At 48.9% G+C, this 22,683-nt stretch overlaps 1 pseudogene; it reads left to right on the top strand.

Moving 5' to 3' along the window:
• Positions 1-212: 212 nt before the first annotated feature.
• LOC139414628 (cyclic nucleotide-gated channel cone photoreceptor subunit alpha-like) overlaps positions 213-22,683 on the top strand; it is a 63,937-nt pseudogene continuing 41,466 nt past the window's right edge.

The following is a 22,683-nucleotide window of genomic DNA, read 5'->3' as shown; positions in this document are numbered from 1 at the left end:
CATTGCTTGCTGTTTGGGGTTTTAGGCTGGGTTTCTGTACAGCACTTTGAGATATCAGCTGATGTCAGAAGGGCTTTATAAATACATTTGATTTGATTTTTAAAAAGCCAGATTGTTTGCCTGTTGAATATTGATGACTTGGAGCACCGAGAGGCTCCGCCCTACCAGACAGCTCAGTGATCTCCTATTAGCGCGCTGTCCGTGATGGTAAATGTACCACTGAAAGGCTGTTCTGAAAGTCACTCACTAAATTCTCTACTATTTGGATTACAATTGGGATCATGATTTTTTTCCCTCACAGGACAACAACTAACGACCAAACGACGTAGGATTACAATTATTTCTGAAAAATGGAATTATCCAATGTCAATTTGTGAGGAATGATGTGCAACACAGCGTGAGGAGAGGACCAGGCTACATTCAGGTGAGCTACTGTTGCTTTAGCCGAAGACACAGGATAGTCTAGATGCTGTGTGAACGTCTGTAACTATATACTTATTAGTGTTTGACAAACGACTACCAGGTTATTGTCTAAAGAGAGCACCACATCATAGGCTACATGTTTTCTCAGTTTAAGTTAAACAAACAACGTTAAGTGCCTACCATAGAGATACTTCATGGACTGTAATTATGTTACAGGCTATGTGAAGTTGCTGAAATGTTTAAGATTGATGGTATATGTGCATGTATATTCGGAGTTGACCTAACTGGGATCTGCTTGAGCAGAGCTTAAAGCCATGGTATTATCTACCACTAATCTGTAGGTACACGTGTTAACAGCAGTGGTCTTCACACCACAGATCAGATCACTCCATCACGAAATGAATAAACATCAGGAGTGTGGTCAATTATATTTCAATTCCAGTCAATTCTGGAAGTTAACTGACATTCAAATTCTCTCCAATGTTTTTCAATGAGGAAAATGTGAATTTGGAAATGGGTCTACGTTCTGAATGTAAATGTACAATACCCATGACCCTGATAAACATGCAAAGACAGTGTCACTTGAGGTCAACAGAAATGTTGATCTCAGTAAATGAATTACGACCTACCTATACTATATCCCAAATACAGACATAACCATGTAGGACTAGATATTTTTGTCATAGCATTGATTTTCGGGACTTTTTGACTTTTACTTTAAAACAGGAAGTTATTTCAGTGACGTTTACATTCACAAGTTGAATGACTTTTAATAAAACCCGTTTTGAAATGAGAAAGACAATCAAAACGGAAGCTTTCTTAGTCACTGTACAGATTATAGTCAATAAATAAACATGGAATCAAATATTAGCCACGTGAGGTCAAAACCAACCTATAGCCTATTCATAACCATGCTATTATTAGCATAGGCTCCCATTGATTGCTATCAATAATTGGGAATATTTTCAATTTTACAGCACTTTGATTTGAATGAACTTTCTGGCGATTTACTTGAAAAGAGGACATTCTTTCAGGTGAAATGTACATTCACAGGGAAATAAACACAATGGTCTCTTCTTTTACATGTTTTACTATCCACACCACAGGTCAGTGGTCTCTGACTCTCTGTCTACACCACAGGTCAGTGGTCTCTGACTCTCTGTCTACACCACAGGTCAGTGGTCTCTGACTCTCTGTCTACACCACAGGTCAGTGGTCTCTGACTCTCTGTCCACACCACAGGTCTGTGGTCTCTGACTCTCTGTCTACACCACAGGTCAGTGGTCTCTGACTCTCTGTCTACACCACAGGTCAGTGGTCTCTGACTCTCTGTCCACACCACAGGTCTGTGGTCTCTGACTCTCTGTCTACACCACAGGTCAGTAGTCTCTGACTCTCTGTCTACACCACAGGTCAGTGGTCTCTGACTCTCTGTCTACACCACAGGTCAGTGCTCTGACTCTCTGTCTACACCACAGGTCTGTGGTCTCTGACTCTCTGTCTACACCACAGGTCAGTGCTCTGACTCTGTCTACACCACAGGTCTGTGGTCTCTGACTCTCTGTCTACACCACAGGTCAGTGGTCTCTGACTCTCTGTCTACACCACAGGTCAGTGCTCTGACTCTCTGTCTACACCACAGGTCTGTGGTCTCTGACTCTCTGTCTACACCAAAGGTAAATGGTCTCTGACTCTCTGTCTACACCACAGGTCAGTGCTCTGACTCTCTGTCTACACCACAGGTCTGTGGTCTCTGACTCTCTGTCCACACCACAGGTCAGTAGTCTCTGACTCTCTGTCCACACCACAGGTAAATGGTCTCTGACTCTCTGTCTACACCACAGGTCTGTGGTCTCTGACTCTCTGTCCACACCACAGGTCAGTAGTCTCTGACTCTCTGTCTACACCACAGGTCAGTGCTCTGACTCTCTGTCTACACCACAGGTCTGTGGTCTCTGACTCTCTGTCCACACCACAGGTCAGTAGTCTCTGACTCTCTGTCCACACCACAGGTAAATGGTCTCTGACTCTCTGTCTACACCACAGGTCAGTGCTCTGACTCTCTGTCTACACCACAGGTCAGTGGTCTCTGACTCTCTGTCTACACCACAGGTCAGTGCTCTGACTCTCTGTCTACACCACAGGTCTGTGGTCTCTGACTCTCTGTCTACACCAAATGTAAATGGTCTCTGACTCTCTGTCTACACCACAGGTCTGTGGTCGCTGACTCTCTGTCCATACCAGAGGTCAGTAGTCTCTGACTCTCTGTCTACACCACAGGTCTGTGGTCTCTGACTCTCTGTCTACACCAAAGGTAAAAGGTCTCTGACTCTGTCTACACCACAGGTCAGTAGTCTCTGATTCTCTCTCTACACCACAGGTCAGTGGTCTCTGACTCTCTGTCTACACCACAGGTCAGTGGTCTTTGACTCTCTGTCTACACCACAGGTCAGTGGTCTCTGACTCTCTGTCCATACCAGAGGTCAGTGGTCTCTGACTCTCTGTTCATACCAGAGGTCAGTAGTCTCTGACTCTGTCTACACCACAGGTCAGTAGTCTCTGACTCTCTGTCTACACCACAGGTCAGTAGTCTCTGACTCTCTGTTTACACCACAGATCAGTGGTCTCTGACTCTCTGTCTACACCACAGATCAGTAGTCTCTGACTCTCTTTCCACACCACAGGTCAGCAGTCTCTGACTCTGTCTACACCACAGGTTTGTAGTCTCTGACTCTCTGTCTACACCACAGGTCAGTGGTCTCTGACTCTCTGTCTACACCACAGGTCAGTGGTCTCTGACTCTGTCTACACCACAGGTCAGTAGTCTCTGACTCTCTGTCTACACCACAGGTCAGTAGTCTCTGACTCTCTGTTTACACCACAGGTCAGTGGTCTCTGACTCTCTGTTTACACCACAGGTCAGTGGTCTCTGACTCTCTGTCTACACCACAGGTCAGTAGTCTCTGACTCTCTGTCCATACCAGAGGTCAGTAGTCTCTGACTCTCTGTCTTACACCACAGGTCAGTAGTCTCTGACTCTCTGTCTACACCACAGGTCAGTAGTCTCTGACTCTCTGTTTACACCACAGGTCAGTGGTCTCTGACTCTCTGTCTACACCACAGGTAAGTGGTCTCTGACTCTGTCTACACCACAGGTCAGTAGTCTCTGACTCTCTGTCTACACCACAGGTCAGTAGTCTCTGACTCTCTGTTTACACCACAGGTCAGTGGTCTCTGACTCTCTGTCTACACCACAGGTCAGCAGTCTCTGACTCTGTCTACACCACAGGTCAGCAGTCTCTGACTCTGTCTACACCACAGGTCAGTGGTCTCTGACTCTCTGTCTACACCACAGGTCTGTGGTCTCTGACTCTCTGTCTACACCACAGGTCAGCAGTCTCTGACTCTGTCTACACCACAGGTCAGCAGTCTCTGACTGTCTACACCACAGGTCAGTGGTCTCTGACTCTCTGTCTACACCACAGGTCTGTGGTCTCTGACTCTCTGTCTACACCACAGGTCAGTGGTCTCTGACTCTCTGTCCACGCCACAGGTCAGTGGTCTCTGACTCTCTGTCCATACCAGAGGTCAGTAGTCTCTGACTCTCTGTCTACACCACAGGTCAGTAGTCTGACTCTCTGTCTACACCACAGGTCTGTAGTCTCTGACTCTCTGTCTACACCAAAGGTAAATGGTCTCTGACTCTCTGTCTACACCACAGGTCAGCGGTCTCTGACTCTCTGTCTACACCACAGGCCAGTGGTCTCTGACTCTCTGTCCACACCACAGGTCATAAAATAAAAAAAACATTCATTATAATGTCAACATTAAACCTTTTTCCCATATTAATGAACAGTTGATCACTTTCTATTCAGGGACTTGGATATTCACAATTTGACTGATTAATGACCCTGTGGCTAGGCCCTGTGGCTAGGCCCTGTGGCTAGGCCCTGTAGCTAGGCCCTGTAGCTAGGCCCTGTGGCTAGGCCCTGTGGCTAGGCCCTGTGGCTCGGCCCTGTGGCTCGGCCCTGTGGCTCGGCCCTGTGGCTAGGCCCTGTGGCTAGGCCCTGTGGCTCGGCCCTGTGGCTAGGCCCTGTGGCTTGGCCCTGTGGCTCAGCCCTGTGGCTAGGCCCTGTGGCTCGGCCCTGTAGCTAGGCCCTGTAGCTAGGCCCTGTAGCTAGGCCCTGTAGCTAGGCCCTGTGGCTCGGCCCTGTAGCTAGGCCCTGTAGCTAGGCCCTGTAGCTAGGCCCTGTAGCTAGGCCCTGTAGCTAGGCCCTGATTAATGTAAATCAGTGTTCTGATTGTTCCCTTTTATTTTAATGTTGTTTTACTTCATAAGGCCTGTCACTTTTTAAATCAAGGTTCTCCATTCTGTTACCTTTGATCCAAGGTTCTCCATTCAGCTACATTTGATCCATGGTTCTCCATTCAGTTGCCTTTGATCCAAGGTTCTCCACTCAGCTGCCTTTGATCCAAGGTTCTCCATTCAGCTACCATTGATCCAAGGTTCTCCATTCAGCTACCTTTGATCCAAGGTTCTCCATTCAGCTACCTTTGATCCAAGGTTCTCCATTCAGCTACCTTTGATCCAAGGTTCTCCATTCAGCTACCTTAAAGCTTTTAATAAGAGCAGAATGATGCAGTTGTTATGCAGTTCAATGACGTTATCATGAAACCATCAGTGTGGTGTATTCTCAACATTGAACAGCACCAATAGTACCAGTCAGAATGTCTGTATTTAGATCAGGCTGGGCAAGCTCAGAAAAGCTCAGTCTCAGCCAGTGCATTTTGGATACATTACAAAGTGTCCTTTGCAAGGACAGGCTAAGTACGCTAATCTCTTCCCAGAAGCCAATGGCTAATGAACTGTTCCTCGAAAATCGCCATTAACAAAAAAAAATCTTAAAATATCTTATTCACTCATACTAGAGGTCTTTCAGGGTGATTCTGTAAAATGTCTTATTCACCCATACTGCATGTCCTTAAAATGAGGTCCTTCACATAGTCTATACGTGACCACAGAACTAGAAAGGTTCTATTTTTATGGACCTGTAGACCTGGTGAAACACAGGGCATAGCTACAGGGCCTAGCTACAGGGCCTAGCTACAGGGCCTAGCTACAGGGCCTAGCTACAGAGCCTAGCTGCAGGGCCTAGCCACAGGGCCTAGCCACAGGGCCTAGCTACAGGGGCTAGCTACAGGGCCTAGCTACAGGGTCTAGCCACAGGGCTTAGCCACAGGGCCAAGCTACAGGGCCTAGCTACAGGGCTTAGCTACAGGGTCTGGCTACAGAACCTAGCTACAGGGCCTAGCTACAGGGCCCAGCTACAGGACCTAGCTACAGGGCCTAGCTACAGGGCCCATCTACAGGGCCTAGCTACAGGGCCCAGCTACAGGGCCTACCTATAGCCTATAGGGCATGGTTCTTTAAAATCTGTGGCAGGTGATCTTTCAGAGGGCCAGGGCACTGATCCTGTTTAGTGTTTAAGACTTAATCAGGATGTATTTTTAGGAGTCTCCTGAAGTCCTGCTCCCCTCTCAGATGGCCTGTCTTGATTGTCACTTTGACATTTTTTTTCAGTCCTCCAGAATAACCCTCGTCATGACAACAGGTGTTCTTCCCAAATGACACCCTGTTCCTTTTCAACTGCACTACTTTTGACGAGAGTCCCGTGGGTAGAAACCCTGTGGGTAGAAACCTTGTGGGTAGAAACCCTGTGGATAGAGTCCTATGGGTAGAAACCCTGTGGGTAGAGTCCTGTGGGTAGAGCCCTATGGATGGAGTCCTGTGGGTAGAAACTCTGTGGGTAGAGACCCTGTGGGTAGAAACCCTGTGGATAGAGTCCTATGGGTAGAAACCCTGTGGGTAGAGCCCTATGGGTAGAAACCCTGTGGGTAGAGTCCTGTGGGTAGAGCCCTATGGATGGAGTCCTGTGGGTAGAAACTCTGTGGGTAGAAACCCTGTGGGTAGAGCCCTATGGGTAGAAACCCTGTGGGTAGAAACCCTGTGGGTAGAGTCCTATGGGTAGAAACCCTGTGGGTAGTGTCCTGTGGGTAGAAACCCTGTGGGTAGAGTCCTGTGGCTAGAGACCCTGTGGGTAAAAACCCTGTGGGTAGAGCCCTATGGGTAGAAACCCTGTGGGTAGAGTCCTGTGGGTAGAGTCCTATGGATAGAAACCCTGTGGGTAGTGTCCTGTGGGTAGAAACCCTGTGGGTAGAGTCCTGTGGCTAGAGACCCTGTGGGTAAAAACCCTGTGGGTAGAGCCCTATGGGTAGAAACCCTGTGGGTAGAGTCCTGTGGGTAAAAACCCTGTGGGTAAAGTCCTATGGGTTTCCCTATGGGTAGAGTCCTATGGGTTTCCCTATGGGTAGAGTCCTGTGGGTAGACTCTTATGGGTAGAGTCCTGTGGGTAGAGTCCTATGGGTAGAGTCCTATGGGTAGAGTCCTGTGGGTAGAGTCCTATGGGTAGAGTCCTATGGGTAGAGTCCTGTGGGTAGAGTCCTATGGGTAGAGTCCTATGGGTAGAGTCCTGTGGGTAGAGTCCTATGCTGGGCTCTGGTCATAAGTAATGCACTATAACTATGAAGGTAAGAGTGTACCACATACTGAGCCTCCTCTAATCTGTCATCTCCAATCTCACTGCTGTTTATCACATCTACAGCCTAGCATCTGATTCAATCTCATGATGGAGAATCTTAATGGAATGAAGATGTACCAGGTGGTGATTACACACCTTCACAACCATTACAGGCCTTTCTTTCATTACGACTAGCAGTTATAGTCAGACATACTGTAGTCTTACTTCTCTAAATGTTTCATGGGGATATTATGAAGAAAAAAAAAACAGATTCAACTGTAAATTGCTCTTGAGCGTCTGCTAAATGACTACTGTAATGTAAAGAAATGTAAAGAAAGGAACATTGAAAGATTGATGAGAATGAATGGAACCAAACACAGATATAAGACGAAGGCCTATTTTCTAGCTGTCCACACGACCAGTTTCTTTCATATACATGCAGGGTATGCGTTTTGTGATGTCCGAGCAGGTTTCACCTGTGAACTGATCATTGATTGGCTGACCTTTTATAATCTCCACCCGGCACAGCTAGAAAAGGACTGGCTACTCTTCAGAGTCTGGTTCCTCTCTAGGTTTCTTCCTAGGTTCCTGCCTTCTAGGGAGTTTTTCCTAGCCGCTGTGCTTCTGCTTGCTCTTTGTGGTTTTAGGCTGGGTTTCTGTAAAGCACTTTGTGACAACTGCTGATATTATATAAATAATGTAATTGATTGATTGTGGTCTATGACCCCTTGACCTCTACAGTGTCTTGTTGGATGGCTGGAGGCCCCTGGCCAGCAGAACCTTAGGAGTCAGCATGGCAAAGATCTGCACAGACCAGTCCTACCCGGCAACGACCCGGCAACGGCCATCTCTCTGCACGCCAAATGACAATCTGGACTCCATTGAGAACGGAACCCCAAGGTCAGAGGTCGCTACAGAACGCTTGAGAGCCAATGAGCTTCTGCCTCCTAAATGGCACACTGGTCCCTATATAGTTCTCTACTATTGATCAAGGCCCAAAGGATCCTGGGAATAGGGTGCCATTTTGGACGTACCCAATCAAAAGGTTTAGGTTGAGCTCCATGAATTCAGTATGTGGTGCATGAACATTTAGGCTGTGTCTCGATCCAAAAACAGTTGCCTGCTGTCTACCTTGTGGATTGAGACATGTCGACAGTGTGCTGTACGTGTAGGGGAGAGTGTAGGGGAGAGTGGGGTAAAATTGAGACATTTTTTGCATCCAGCATCACTCCATAAAGGTAAATACAGGATTATTTCTAACAAAGATATCTACATATATTTCAGGATAATGTGTATCCCTAGAAATAATCATCAGAATTCATGTAAACATTACAGTTTTGAAAACAGCTAGTCCAACAAAAGAAAGTGGTGTGTTGGCACATCTTACCCGGGTGTGGGGTAAATCACATGTCTGTACTGAATGAAATATTACCACGACCTTTTAAAACCACGTCTGTCTTTATTTCCCAAACACTGTTTCTAAACCCCTTTCATCATAGGCCTTACCTCATATCCCAGTGATAACGCCTTGAATTACGGCTGGGAAGAAAACATTTCAATTGGCTCAATTTTCCTCAAAGCAAACATTTAGACTATATCAGCCCACACAGCTACAGTAATGCTATTTCATGCTAGGTTTAAGACCCCATATTAAAGCTGATAGAGACCCCAAATGATGTATAGAACGAATTTTAAAAGTTTCTACTTTGGTTTAGAGAAAAGCATAATGAAATCTCTAACACAATAAATACATTTGACTTGGTGAAAATCAGTTTTCCATGTGGTTTATTCTTGAAAATGATGACCTCGTCCTACACATTTGGTCAAATGATACATTTTGTGTATGGTGTCTTAGAAACAAGGGTGGCTCAACTTACCCTTTTTGGTTCCACTTACCCCACTCTTCCCTACAGTAGCAATCCCAAATGGCACCCCATTCCCTATATAGTGTACTACTGTTGTGTCCTCTGGGCAACAGGACACATACTGTATGTCACTGCTGTCATGTTCTCTCCCTAACGACCCACTCTCCATCTCCTATTTCTTTAAGGTCCAACTCAGAGTGTGAGGACACCTCATCAGAGATTCAGGGTGCTGTCTCTGTGTTAACCAGCAGACAACCAGAGCCTCACAGAGATTCCTTCACAGGGTCAGGAGCCCTGGCCAGGTATACCCACCTCGCAGTGTCGCACCATCTCTCTAGTGTGGTCATGAGCCCTGCTGGTCTGCTACTGCCTAGCAACCTAGCGGTGCCAAAAGCCCTGGTCTGCTATTGCATAGCAACTTAGCGGTGCCAAAAGCCCTGGTATGCTATTGCATAGCAACCTAGCGGTGCCAAAAGCCCTGGTCTGCTATTGCATAGCAACCTAGCGGTGCCAAAAGCCCTGGTATGCTATTGCATAGCAACCTAGCGGTGCCAAAAGCCCTGGTATGCTATTGCATAGCAACCTAGCGGTGCCAAAAGCCCTGGTCTGCTATTGCATAGCAACCTAGCGGTGCCAAAAGCCCTGGTATGCTATTGCATAGCAACCTAGCGGTGCCAAAAGCCCTGGTCTGCTATTGCATAGCAACCTAGCGGTGCCAAAAGCCCTGGTATGCTATTGCATAGCAACCTAGCGGTGCCAAAAGCCCTGGTCTGCCCTAGAAATCATATGTTAATTACGATCGCCAAAACGGCCAAACCCAAAAATGTAGACCCCCGTTTTGGCCTCTAAATTTGGTTTATTATGATCAAGTTCGATCCCCATGGTGAATTCTTGACCAATGGAGATATTTAATGAAATAGTGATCCATTCTGACTACTACATTTGTCGTCACACAGGACCATCTGCTGACACAGACCAATCACAGGCCTGTTAGACTCACTCAGCCAGGATGAAAACGACTACACCGACCATGATCCTTTGCTAGTGACAGCCACATTCACCATGATCCTTTGTGATTTTCTTATGCAATTCAGCCCCATTCAGCATTATAGCGCCTTTCATATTGAAATACTTCTGGCTTCACATGAGCCATCGGGAGTTTTCTAGAGGAATTCGTGGATGACGTCAGCGCTATCACTATCTACTAGTTTAATGTCTATGAATCTCACCCATATCATTCAGTCATTCATGCTTCATAGGGAGCCATTTGGGACGTAGCCAGAGGCAGCGTAGACACAGAGTGTTATGTTGTGGTTTTACCTGATTGTCTAGACTCTCTCACTTCCTGTTCATGCTGCGGACCTGGGCCTCTCCCAGGATGCACCGCGAGGTGGAGAGACCGGACTCCTTCCTGGAGCGCTTCAGGACCCCTGAGCTCAAAGAGGTCTCCAGCAGAGAGAGCAACGCACGGTCACAGGGATACCCCGACAGAGTCCGTAAGAGGAAGTAAGTCTGGACTAGAGATGGGGATGGTTAACTAGGATTTGCAAAATTCTGCTGATTTTTTTTTAGTGGAGGTTTCACTTATTTTGTCCTCATTCCGGGAATCTTTCAACCCAACCCGGGATTTCTGGGAAACCTGTTACCAGAATATAGCAGCTTTATACTCAACGAAAAAAAAGCTGTCTTGATGAGTGAACCCTAAAGACAGATTGAACAGGTCTCTCTCTTCTCTCAAAAGAGATTTTCTGATCTCAGCGGGTCTGACCTGTACAACAAAAAGGATCAATGAAAACAAACTGAAAATCTCTAACTTGGAATATCCTTTAATAGACCTGTGATTTAATATCTTAACTTAAGATGACTTGAATAGACCTGTGATTTAATATCTTAACTTAAGATGACTTGAATAGACCTGTGATTTAATATCTTAACTTAAGATGACTTGAATAGACCTGTGATTTAATATCTTAACTTAAGATGACTTGAATAGACCTGTGATTTAATATCTTAACTTAAGATGACTTGAATAGACCTGTGATTTAATATCTTAACTTAAGATGACTTGAATAGACCTGTGATTTAATATCTTAACTTAAGATGACTTGAATAGACCTGTGATTTAATATCTTAACTTAAGATGACTTGAATAGACCTGTGATTTAATATCTTAACTTAAGATGACTTGAATAGACCTGTGATTTAATATCTTAACTTAAGATGACTTGAATAGACCTGTGATTTAATATCTTAACTTAAGATGACTTGAATAGACCTGTGATTTAATATCTTAACTTAAGATGACTTGAATAGATCTGTGATTTAATATCTTAACTTAAGATGACTTGAATAGACCTGTGATTTAATATCTTAACTTAAGATGACTTGAATAGACCTGTGATTTAATATCTTAACTTAAGATGACTTGAATAGATCTGTGATTTAATATCTTAACTTAAGATGACTTGAATAGACCTGTGATTTAATATCTTAACTTAAGATGACTTGAATAGACCTGTGATTTAATATCTTAACTTAAGATGACTTGAATAGACCTGTGATTTAATATCTTAACCTAAGATAACTCAGGAGCATTCTAATACATCCGCAGAGAAAACTAGGATTAAATTATGCTCAGTTTGAAATAAATGAAGCTCAACTTGAATACATTATGCTCAATTTGAAATAAACAAAGCTCAATTTGAGTCATTATTTAACTAACCCTGCCAATCTGTCCCTTTCTTTCCTTCTCAAGCCAAGTCAGTCAATGGCCGCTGGCCATGTACAATATGAACAACTGCAACAACACAGATGAGTAAGTGGAGCTAGACGTAGCTCTTTAGACAGGAAGTAGAAAGTAGCTCTTTAGAGAGGAGGTAGAAAGTAGCTCTTTAGAGAGGAAGTAGAAAGTAGCTCTTTAGAGAGGAAGTAGAAAGTAGATCTTTAGACAGGAAGTAGAAAGTAGATCTTTAGACAGGAAGTAGAAAGTAGCTCTTTAGAGAGGAAGTAGAAAGTAGCTCTTTAGAGAGGAGGTAGAAAGTAGCTCTTTAGACAGGAAGTAGAAAGTAGCCCTCGATACTAGTTTATAGAGGACACTGGAACTGTTAGAGGTCTTAACCTATTGGTACACTGTAAATCCTGGTATGTATATAGTGTAGTTGTACACCAGTAGTTGTATAGTCATATAAGCATGTATGACCATAGACAGTAAGAGCCTCTGTCGATTGTGTTCGTCCGTGGTAGACATTTGCCCTGTAGTTCGGTATGATCAGTTTAAATCCTGAGTGTTGCAAAGATACTATAGGTGTACCTATCTCTGGTAGTGTAATAGTTCTATAGACATAATAGTTCTATAGACATTTAGTTCTATAGACATAATAGTTCTATAGACATAATAGTTCTATAGACATAATAGTTTTATAGACATAGTTCTATAGACATAATAGTTCTATAGACATAATAGTTCTATAGACATAATAGTTCTATAGACATTTAGTTCTATAGACATAATAGTTCTATAGACATTTAGTTCTATAGACATAATAGTTCTATAGACATAATAGTTCTATAGACATAATAGTTCTATAGACATAATAGTTCTATAGACATAATAGTTCTATAGACATAATAGTTCTATAGACATTTAGTTCTATAGACATTTAGTTCTATAGACATAATAGTTCTATAGACATAATAGTTCTATAGACATTTAGTTCTATAGACATTTAGTTCTATAGACATTTAGTTCTATAGACATTTAGTTCTATAGACATTTAGTTCTATAGACATTTAGTTCTATAGACATAATAGTTATATAGACATAATAGTTTTATAGACATAGTTCTATAGACATAATAGTTCTGTCACATACACATGGTTAGCAGATGTTAATGCGAGTGTAGCGAAATGCTTGAGCTTCTAGTTCCGAAGGCAGTAATAACCAACGAGTAATCTAACCTAACAATTCCAAAACTACTACCTTATACACATACGTGTAAAGGGATAAAGAATATGTACATAAAGATATATGAATGAGTGATGGTACAGAACATCATAGGCAAGGTGCAGTAGATGGTATCGAGTACAGTATATACATATGAGATGATGTAATGTAGGGTATGTAAACATTATATTAAGTGGCATTGTTTAAAGTGGCTAGTGATATATATTTTTTTACATCAATTCCCATTATTAAAGTGGCTGGAGTTGAGTCAGTATGTTAGCAGCAGCCACTCAATGTTAGTGGTGGCTGTTTAACAGTCTGATGGCCTTGAGATAGAAGCTGTTTTCAGTCTCTTGGTCCCAGCTTTGATGCACCTGTACTGACCTCGCCTTCTGGATGATAGCGGGGTGAACAGGCAGTGGCTCGGGTGGTTGTTGTCCTTGATGATCTTTATGGCCTTCCTGTGACATCGGGTGGTGGAGGTGTCCTGGAGGGAAGGTAGTTTGCCCCCGGTGATGCGTTGTGCAGACCTCACTACCCTCTGGAGAGCCTTACGGTTGTGGGCGGAGCAGTTGCCGTACCAGGCGGTGATACAGCCCGACAGGATGCTCTGGATTGTGCATCTGTAAAAATTTGTGAGTGCTTTTGGTGACAAGTCGAATTTCTTCAGCCTCCTGAGGTTGAAGAGGCGCTGCTGCGCCTTCTTCACGACGCTGTCTGTGTGGGTGGACCTATTCAGTTTGTCCGTGATGAGTACGCCGAGGAACTTAAAACTTACTACCCTCTCCACTAATGTCCCGTCGATGTGGATACGGGGGTGCTCCCTCTGCTGTTTCCTGAAGTCCACGATCATCTCCTTTGTTTTGTTGACGTTGAGTACGAGGTTATTTTCCTGACACCACACTCCGAGGGCCCTCACATCCTCCCTGTAGGCCGTCTCATCGTTGTTGGTAATCAAGCCCACTACTGTTGTGTCGTCTGCAAACTTGATGATTGAGTTGGAGGCGTGCATGGCCACACAGTCGTGGGTGAACAGGGAGTACAGGAAAGGGCTCAGAACGCACGCTTGTGTGGCCCCAGTGTTGAGGATCAGCGGGGTGTAGATGTTGTTACCTACTCTCACCACCTGGGGGCGTCCCGTCAGGAAGTCCAGTACCCAGTTGCACAGGGTGGGGTCGAGACCCAGGGTCTCGAGCTTGATGACGAGTTTGGAGGGTACTATGGTGTTAAATGCTGAGCTGTAGTCGATGAACAGCATTCTCACATAGGTATTCCTCTTGTCCAGATGGGTTAGGGCAGTGTGTAGTGTGGTTGCGATTGCGTCGTCTGTGGACCTATTGGGGCGGTAAGCAAATTTGAGTGGGTCTAGGGTGTCATGTAGGGTGGAGGTGATATGGTCCTTGACTAGACATAATAGTTCTATAGACATAATAGTTCTATAGACATAATAGTTCTATAGACATAATAGTTCTATAGACATAATAGTTATATAGACATAATAGTTCTATAGACATAATAGTTCTATAGACATAATAGTTTATAGACATAATAGTTCTATAGACATAATAGTTCTATAGACATAATAGTTTTATAGACATAATAGTTTATAGACATAATAGTTCTATAGACATAATAGTTCTATAGACATAATAATTCTATAGACATAATAATTCTATGGACATAATAGTTTATAGACATAATAGTTTTATAGACATATAGACATAATAGTTCTATAGACATAATAGTTCTATAGACATAATAGTTTTATAGACATAATAGTTCTATAGACATAATAGTTCTATAGACATAATAGTTCTATAGACATAATAGTTTTATAGACATAATAGCTCTATAGACATAATAGTTCTATAGACATAATAGTTCTATAGACATAATAGTTCTATAGACATAATAGTTTTATAGACATAATAGTTTATAGACATAATAGTTCTATAGACATAATAGTTCTATAGACATAATAATTCTATAGACATAATAATTCTATGGACATAATAGTTTATAGACATAATAGTTTTATAGACATAATAGTTTTATAGACATATAGACATAATAGTTTTATAGACATAATAGTTTTAAAGACATAATAGTTTTATAGACATAATAGTTCTATAGACATAATAGTTCTAAAGACATAATAGTTTTATAGACATAATAGTTTTATAGACATAATAGTTTTATAGACATAATAGTTCTATAGACATAATAGTTCTATAGACATAATAGTTTTATAGACATAATAGTTTTATAGACATAATAGTTCTATAGACATAGATAAGCATGTAAAGATCTGCTATGTCAATAGCAGTTGCTCCATTTGGATTTTAGTTGCAGCTATAGAATAAGAAGACACCATCATTGTTTGAGAGGTCCCATTTGGGATCATTATTAAATAGCTTTTAATGGATTACGTATATGGTAGTTTTAGTCTTCCTTAGAATGCATTGTTGAAAGTCCTGATCTTGATTATACTGGTTAGGCCACTGTTTGATATTGTATTTCAAAAAGATACATCTAAAAGTAAAATTAAATATAAACTTATACTCCTTATTCAACATTCAGTGAACTATACCATTTTATATTTATGTCAATGTAAAATTGAAGTTAGTCTCATGAGAAGTGAACTGTATGGTGAACATAAATAGGAGTGGTGCTGCCACCTACAGGGCTGTCGTATAACCTGCACTTTCACATACGGTAATGCCCTCTGAAACCCTATGGGACTGTTTCCACTGGATATTATTGACCTGTTACTGTTTCTGTAGAGCAGGGGTCCACAATTACATTCAGACATAGGCCGATGGTCGGGGGGACCAGAACATAGTTATAAATAAATAAATATTTAATACACTGCAAATTGACCACAAGAATCCCAATCAGATATAGTATTTGACGATAACAGAATAATCTCCTACCTTGATTACATTGGGATACGATCACATATGGCTTTATTTATGCGTGGGACTACTTGGAAACAGATGTTCTAAATTAAAATAATTTTGAGCTGATTTCCTAGTGAAAATGATTAAATAAAATAAAAATTGTTCAGAAAACTTGGGGAGGAAAATAATATGAGATTCGGCCCGCCTATTGGGGAACCCTGCTGTAGAGTATCAATGCCCCCAGGCAAGTAACGACCTTTCCACTAGCGTTGGCTCATATTGTACTATGATAGTCCACCAATAGTCTACCAATAGTATGCCAATTAGTCCACCAATAGTCTGTCAATAGTCTGCCATAAATACCCTAGAAAGTCACTTATAGATCATCTTAATCCTTAACAACAACATGAAAAATAAACATCCATTATCCACAGCAAAAAAGATGACAAGAAGGACGAAATAAAGAAAGAGGAGAAAAAACAGGAAGCGCAAGAAGATGAGAAGAAAGAGGAGGAGAAAGAGGAGAAGAAAGAGGAGGAGAAAGAGGAGAAGAAAGAGGAGGAGCCTAAGAAGGAGGAGCCTAAGAAGGAGGAGCCTAAGAAGGAGGAGAAGAAGAAGGAGGAGCCCCCGTAAGTATGACAGTAGTCTGATTGGTCGTCTGCCCCAAGATGTGAAGGATAAGGCACATCTGGCAGCATGCTACACTAACATAAAAAATGGATAGGTGGGAGAGTAACACTACTTGGGTGTCGGTAAGAACACACACAGGAGAGAAGGGTAGCCTTTGTTTTACCAACATTGAACACGGTGGCCATTGATTCTACAATGTCAGAACAGACACTAACAAATGTTGTTCGGTTGTAATGTATTGTATATGCAAGATGGTGGTCAATCTTGTCACTCAAACCCTTTGTGATTGAGGCCACCCCTCATGCCCTGGTTCCTCAAAAGGTTTCTTCCTAGGTTCTGGCCTTTCTAGGGAGTTTTTCCTAGCCACCGTGTTTCTACACCTGCATTGCTTGCTGTTTGGGGTTTTAGGCTGGGTATCTGTACAGCACTTTGAGATATCAGCTGATGTAAGAAGGGCTATATAAATCAATTTGATTTGATTTGATTGAAAACTGTGCATGTTTCAGGAAAGAGATTTGGATCATGGACCCATCAGCAGACAAATACTACACATGGCTCACCATCATAGCAGCACCATGTTTCTACAACCTGATGATGCTAGTGACCAGGTTTGTTCTCATACAGTACAGTTCACTTCATTTTATCTTACAAAGGGAATATATCAGATTTTTGTTGTTGAATGTTTGTTGTATTTCTTTTTTAATGTTGTATATTGTTGTTGACTGTTGTTTCGTCGTCCCACAGGGCATGTTTTAACGAACTCCAGAACACATACACAATGCTGTGGATTGTCCTGGACTACACCTCAGACTTAGTCTACTACGCAGACACATTCGTCAGAACTAGAACAGGTGAGGTTCTTCTTCTAAAAACACATGATAGACCGGGATGAGCAGGGAGACAGTTAGAGAGAACATAGTGTGAAGACCGGTGTGGCTGGGATGGGAAGACCGGTGGGGTGTGAAGACTGGTGGGGCTGGGAAGACCGGTGGGGCTGGGAAGACCGGTGGGGCTGGGGTGGGAAGACCGGTGGGGCTGGGATGTGAAGACCGGTGGGGCTGGGAAGACCGGTGGGGCTGGGATGGGAAGACCGGTGGGGCTGGGAAGACCGGGGGGCCTGGGATGGGAAGACCGGTGGGGCTGGGATGGGAAGACCGGTGGGGCTGGGATGGGAAGACCGGTGGGGCTGGGATGGGAAGACCGGTGGGGCTGGGAAGACCGGTGGGGCTGGGAAGACCGGGGGGCCTGGGCTGGGAAGACCGGTGGGGCTGGGGTGGGAAGACCGGTGGGGCTGGGGTGGGAAGACCGGTGGGGCTGGGATGTGAAGACTGGTGGGGCTAGGATGGGAAGACCGGTGGGGCTGGGATGGGAAGACCGGTGGGGCTGGGATGTGAAGACCGGTGGGGCTGGGAAGACCGGTGGGGCTGGGAAGGGAAGACCGGTGGGGCTGGGAAGACCGGTGGGGCTGGGAAGACCGGTGGGGCTGGGAAGACCGGGGGGCCTGGGATGGGAAAATCGGGGGGGCTGGGAAGACCGGTGGGGCTGGGGTGGGAAGACCAGTGGGGCTGGGTTGGGAAGACCGGTGGGGCTGGGATGTGAAGACCGGTGGGGCTGGGATGGGAAGACCGGTGGGGCTGGGATGTGAAGACCGGTGAGGCTGGGATGGGAAGACCGGTGGGGCTGGGATGGGAAGACCGGTGGGGCTGGGATGTGAAGACCGGTGGGGCTGGGAAGACCGGTGGGGCTGGGATGGGAAGACCGGTGGGGCTGGGATGGGAAGACCGGTGGGGCTGGGAAGACCGGGGGGCTGGGATGGGAAGATCGTGGGGGCTGGGAAGATCGGTGGGGCAGGGGTGGGAAGACCGGTGGGGCTGGGGTGGGAAGACCGGTGGGGCTGGGATGGGAAGACCGGTGGGGCTGGGAAGACCGGTGGGGCTGGGAAGACCGGGGGGCCTGGGATGGGAAGATCGGGGGGGCTGGGATGGGAAGACCGGTGGGGCTGGGATGTGAAGACCGGTGGGGCTGGGGTGGGAAGACCGTTGGGGCTGGGATGGGAAGACCGGTGGGGCTGGGAAGTCCGGTGGAGCTGGGATGTAAAGACCGGTGGGGCTGGGATGAGAAGACCGGTGGGGCTGGGATGTGAAGACCCGTGGGGCTGGAATGTGAAGAACGGTAGGGCTGGGATGGGAAGACCGGTGGGGCTGGCATGGGAAGACCGGTGGGGCTGGGATGGGAAGACCGGTGGGGCTGGGAGGGGAAGACCGGTGGGGCTGGGATGTGAAGACCAGTGAGCCTGGGCTGGGAAGACCAGTGGGGCTGGGCTGGGAAGACCAGTGGGGCTGGGCTGGGAAGACCGGTGGGGCTGGGATGAGAAGACCGGTGGGGCTGGGATGTGACGACCGGTGGGGCTGGGATGGGAAGACCGGTGGGGCTGGGATGTGAAGACCGAGGGTCTGGGAAGGGAAGACCAGTGGGGCTGGGGTGGGAAGACCGGGGGAGCTGGGATGGGAAGACCGGTGGGGATGGGAAGACCGGTGGGGCTGGGGTGGGAAGACCGGTGGGGCTGGGGTGGGAAGACCGGTGGGGCTGGGATGGGAAGGCCGGTGCGGCTGGGATGGGAAGACCGGTGGGGCTGGGATGGGAAGACCGGTGGGGCTGGGAAGACCGGTGGGGCTGGGATGGGAAGACCGGTGGGGCTGGGATGGGAAGACCGGTGGGGCTGGGAAGACCGGGGGGCTGGGATGGGAAGATCGTGGGGGCTGGGAAGATCGGTGGGGCAGGGGTGGGAAGACCGGTGGGGCTGGGAAGACCGGTGGGGCTGGGATGGGAAGACCGGTGGGGCTGGGATGGGAAGACCGGTGGGGCTGGGAAGACCGGGGGGCTGGGATGGGAAGATCGTGGGGGCTGGGAAGATCGGTGGGGCAGGGGTGGGAAGACCGGTGGGGCTGGGGTGGGAAGACCGGTGGGGCTGGGATGGGAAGACCGGTGGGGCTGGGAAGACCGGTGGGGCTGGGAAGACCGGGGGGCATGGGATGGGAAGATCGGGGGGGCTGGGATGGGAAGACCGGTGGGGCTGGGATGTGAAGACCGGTGGGGCTGGGGTGGGAAGACCGTTGGGGCTGGGATGGGAAGACCGGTGGGGCTGGGAAGTCCGGTGGAGCTGGGATGTAAAGACCGGTGGGGCTGGGATGAGAAGACCGGTGGGGCTGGGATGTGAAGACCCGTGGGGCTGGAATGTGAAGAACGGTGGGGCTGGGATGGGAAGACCGGTGGGGCTGGCATGGGAAGACCGGTGGGGCTGGGATGGGAAGACCGGTGGGGCTGGGAGGGGAAGACCGGTGGGGCTGGGATGTGAAGACCAGTGAGCCTGGGCTGGGAAGACCAGTGGGGCTGGGCTGGGAAGACCAGTGGGGCTGGGCTGGGAAGACCGGTGGGGCTGGGATGAGAAGACCGGTGGGGCTGGGATGTGACGACCGGTGGGGCTGGGATGGGAAGACCAGTGAGCCTGGGCTGGGAAGACCAGTGGGGCTGGGCTGGGAAGACCAGTGGGGCTGGGCTGGGAAGACCGGTGGGGCTGGGATGAGAAGACCGGTGGGGCTGGGATGAGAAGACCGGTGGGGCTGGGATGTGACGACCGGTGGGGCTGGGATGGGAAGACCGGTGGGGCTGGGATGTGAAGACCGGGGGTCTGGGAAGGGAAGACCAGTGGGGCTGGGGTGGGAAGACCGGGGGAGCTGGGATGGGAAGACCGGTGGGGATGGGAAGACCGGTGGGGCTGGGGTGGGAAGACCGGTGGGGCTGGGGTGGGAAGACCGGTGGGGCTGGGATGGGAAGGCCGGTGCGGCTGGGATGGGAAGACCGGTGGGGCTGGGATGGGAAGACCGGTGGGGCTGGGAAGACCGGTGGGGCTGGGATGGGAAGACCGGTGGGGCTGGGATGGGAAGACCGGTGGGGCTGGGAAGACCGGGGGGCTGGGATGGGAAGATCGGGGGGGCTGGGAAGATCGGTGGGGCAGGGGTGGGAAGACCGGTGGGGCTGGGAAGACCGGTGGGGCTGGGATGGGAAGACCGGTGGGGCTGGGATGGGAAGACCGGTGGGGCTGGGAAGACCGGGGGGCTGGGATGGGAAGATCGTGGGGGCTGGGAAGATCGGTGGGGCAGGGGTGGGAAGACCGGTGGGGCTGGGGTGGGAAGACCGGTGGGGCTGGGATGGGAAGACCGGTGGGGCTGGGAAGACCGGTGGGGCTGGGAAGACCGGGGGGCCTGGGATGGGAAGATCGGGGGGGCTGGGATGGGAAGACCGGTGGGGCTGGGATGTGAAGACCAGTGGGGCTGGGCTGGGAAGACCGGTGGGGCTGGGATGGGAAGACCGGTGGGGCTGGGAAGTCCGGTGGAGCTGGGATGTAAAGACCGGTGGGGCTGGGATGAGAAGACCGGTGGGGCTGGGATGTGAAGACCCGTGGGGCTGGAATGTGAAGAACGGTAGGGCTGGGATGGGAAGACCGGTGGGGCTGGCATGGGAAGACCGGTGGGGCTGGGATGGGAAGACCGGTGGGGCTGGGAGGGGAAGACCGGTGGGGCTGGGATGTGAAGACCAGTGAGCCTGGGCTGGGAAGACCAGTGGGGCTGGGCTGGTAAGACCAGTGGGGCTGGGCTGGGAAGACCGGTGGGGCTGGGATGAGAAGACCGGTGGGGCTGGGATGTGACGACCGGTGGGGCTGGGATGGGAAGACCGGTGGGGCTGGGATGTGAAGACCGGGGGTCTGGGAAGGGAAGACCAGTGGGGCTGGGGTGGGAAGACCGGGGGAGCTGGGATGGGAAGACCGGTGGGGATGGGAAGACCGGTGGGGCTGGGGTGGGAAGACCGGTGGGGCTGGGGTGGGAAGACCGGTGGGGCTGGGATGGGAAGGCCGGTGCGGCTGGGATGGGAAGACCGGTGGGGCTGGGATGGGAAGACCGGTGGGGCTGGGATGGGAAGGCCGGTGGGGCTGGGAAGACCAGTGGGGCTGGGATGTGAAGACCAGTGGAGCTGGGATGTGAAGACCGGTGGTGCTGGGATGAGAAGAGGGGTGGGGCTGGGGTGGGAAGACCAGTGGGGCTGGGATTGGAAGACCGGTGGGGCTGGGAAGACCAGTGGGGCTGGGATGTGAAGACCGGTGGGGCTGGGATGAGAAGACTGGTGGGGCTGGGATGTGAAGACCGGGGAGGCTGGGAAGACAGGTGGGGCTGGGATGTGAAGACCAGTGGGGCTGGGATGTGAAGACCGGTGGGGCTGGGGTGGGAAGACCAGTGGGGCTGGGGTGGGAAGACCGGTGGGGCTGGGATGTGAAGACCGGTGGGGCTGGGGTGGGAAGACCGGTGGGGCTGGGATGTGAAGACCGGTGGGGCTGGGGTGGGAAGACCAGTGGGGCTGGGATGGGAAGACCGGTGGAGCTGGGATGGGAAGACCGGTGGGGCTGGGATGTGAAGCCCGGGGGGGCTGGGAAGACCGGTGGGGCTGGGGTGGGAAGACCGGTGGGGCTGGGATGTGAAGACCAGTGGGGCTGGGATGTGAAGACCAGTGGGGCTTGGATGTGAGGACCGGTGGGGCTGGGGTGGGAAGACCAGTGGGGCTGGGATGTGAAGACCGGTGGGGCTGGGCTGGGAAGACCAGTGGGGCTGGGCTGGGAAGACCGGTGAGGCTGGGGTGGGAAGACCGGTGGGGCTGGGATGGGAAGACCGGTGGGGCTGGGATGTGAAGACCGGTGGGGCTGGGCTGGGAAGACCAGTGGGGCTGGGCTGGGAAGACCGGTGGGGCTGGGATGTGAAGACCGGGGGGGCTGGGAAGACCGGTGGGGCTGGTGTGGGAAGACCAGTGGGGCTGGGCTGGGAAGACCAGTGGGGCTGGGCTGGGAAGACCGGTGAGGCTGGGATGTGAAGACCGGTGGGGCTGGGATGTGAAGACCGGTAGGGCTGGGATGGGAAGACCAGTGGGGCTTGGATGTGAGGACCGGTGGGGCTGGGGTGGGAAGACCAGTGGGGCTGGGATGTGAAGACCGGTGGGGCTGGGATGGGAAGACCGGTGGGGCTGGGATGGGAAGACCGGTGGGGCTGGGATGTGAAGACCGGTGGGGCTGGGGTGGGAAGACCAGTGGGGCTGGGGTGGGAAGACCGGTGGAGCTGGGATGGGAAGACCGATGGGGCTGGGATGTGAAGCCCAGGGGGGCTGGGAAGACCGGTGGGGCTGGGGTGGGAAGACCGGTGGGGCTGGGATGTGAAGAACGGTGGGGCTGGGATGTGAAGACCAGTGGGGCTGGGATGTGAAGACCGGTGGGGCTGGGGTGGGAAGACCAGTGGGGCTGGGCT

Source organism: Oncorhynchus clarkii, chromosome 1 (assembly GCF_045791955.1).
Source record: "Oncorhynchus clarkii lewisi isolate Uvic-CL-2024 chromosome 1, UVic_Ocla_1.0, whole genome shotgun sequence".
In the NCBI taxonomy this organism is placed as follows: Eukaryota; Metazoa; Chordata; class Actinopteri; order Salmoniformes; family Salmonidae; genus Oncorhynchus; species Oncorhynchus clarkii.
Note: the sequence above shows the minus strand (reverse complement) of the source record. Positions and strands in the feature narration are given on the sequence as shown.